The sequence below is a fragment of the Panthera tigris genome, chromosome F2 (genome assembly GCF_018350195.1).
Source record: "Panthera tigris isolate Pti1 chromosome F2, P.tigris_Pti1_mat1.1, whole genome shotgun sequence".
NCBI lineage: Eukaryota > Metazoa > Chordata > Mammalia > Carnivora > Felidae > Panthera > Panthera tigris.
The window spans coordinates 22,304,217-22,306,147 of NC_056676.1; the positions used below are offsets into that span (position 1 = coordinate 22,304,217).

The window sequence follows — 1,931 nt, forward strand, 5'->3', positions numbered from 1 at the left end:
ACATTGCATCTCATGACTTACAACTGGAAATTTGTACCTATGTCTTTGAAGAATATCTGAAAGAATTGAGGTATTGATGAGTAGGACTTAATTTCATTAGGCTCAATATAGCATTGCAAGAAAAGCTGAACATGATGTTATAATCAGTTATTAATCAGTCACTAGCAGTAACAATTTTTAAATTAGAAGGTAATCACTAAGATGTCTTTTGTAACTTTACAGGTTTCAATACTCAGATTCATTCATTGTTACCACTTAAGAATGCCTTGTTCCTAAGTTTGGCAGAAAAAGATTTGTAATCACCTTTCTTACTTCGTGGTAGTATGCATTATTTCGTTTTTATTGTTTTGTTTGTAGTTTTATAAATAAGTTTACTGTTTAGTTCATTCATAAAACGATACGTAGAAAGTACACTTGATCTTAGCCAAAAGGCCGAGAAGCGATGATACGTAGAAAGTAAATCCCCAGGGGTGCCTGGGTGGCTCAGTCGGTTGAGCGCCTGACTTCAGCTCAGGTCATGAACTCGCGGTTTGTGAGTCCGAGCCCTGCATTGGGCTCTGTGCTGACAGCTCAGAGCCTGGAGCCTGCTTCAGATTGTATCTCCCTCTCTCTCTTGCCCCTCCCCTGCTCTCTCTCTCAAAATAAATAAACATTAAAAAAATTAAAAAATACTTTAAAAAAAAGAAAGTAAATCCCTGATACTTAAAAAATAAATTAATCCCATATGGAATAAATAAAAAATAATCAACTTCAATATGAAAGATTTCTCTATCAAATATGTCCCAAAGGAATTAATTTTATTAGTAGCTTGCACTTCTAAAAGAATTCTTTTCAGAGACAACAACATACTTTGTAAGGCATTTTTTTTTTTGGAGACAGGCAAATGCCTATGGTTTTACCACAACCCAAAGGTAAAAACCAAACCAAATCAAAATGTGTCCTTTTAAGCATAGTGTAAGAAAAAGAAGTATTTCTACTGAGTTATACAGTGAATCTCCTCTCCAGTGCTTTCATTTGTTACATGAACAATGTTCATAGTTAATGAGTTGTGTAAAAATTGGGGTGAAAGGAGTGGAAAATCAAAGAGGGAATAGGTTTATCCCTATGTGAATTTTATTTTTATTTTTTAGGTTTGTTTATTTGTTTTTAATTCCAGTATAATTAACATACAGTGTTACATTAGTTTCAGGTGTACAATATAGTGGTGATTCAGCAATTCTGTACATTACTCTTTGCTCATCATGATAAGTGTGCTTTTAATCCCCTTTCCCTATTTCACCCATTACCACCACCACCACCCCCCCCCCCCCACCCTCTGGTAACCACAAGTATGTTCTCTATAGTTAAGAGTCTATTTTTTGGTTTCTCTTTTTCTGTTTGTTTCTTAGATTTCACATATGAGTAAAATCATATGACATTTGTCTTTCTCTGACTGACCTATTTCACCTAGCATTATGCTCTGCAGATTTATCCATGTTGTTGTAAATGGCAAGATTTCATTCTTTATTATGGCTGAGTAATATTGTGTGTGCGTGTGTGTGTCTATACCACATCTTCAGTGGCCATTTGCCTATTGAATGATATTTGGGCTGCTTTCCTAATTCAGCTATTATAAATAATTCTGCAGTAGCTATAGGGATGCATATATCTTTGAATTAGTGTTTTCATATGCTGTGGGTAAATACCCAGTAGTGGAATTACTGGATCTTATGGTAATTCTATTTTTAATTTTTGAAGAAACCTCCATAATGTTTTCTACAGTGGCTGCCCAAGTTTGTATTCCCACCCATACTGTACAAGGGTTTCTTTTTCTCTGCATCCTCATCAACACTTATTGTTTCTTGTGTTTTTTATCTTAGCCATTCTGAAAGGTGCGAGGTGATATCTCATTTTAGTTTTAATTTGCATTTCCATGATGATGAGTGATGTTG

The 1,931-nt window shown here is 34.8% G+C and overlaps 1 pseudogene; it reads right to left on the bottom strand.

Annotated features, from left to right (window-relative positions):
* Positions 1 to 341: 341 nt before the first annotated feature.
* Positions 342 to 444, bottom strand: LOC122235180 (annotated as a pseudogene).
* Between the last annotated feature and the right edge of the window lie 1,487 nt (positions 445 to 1,931).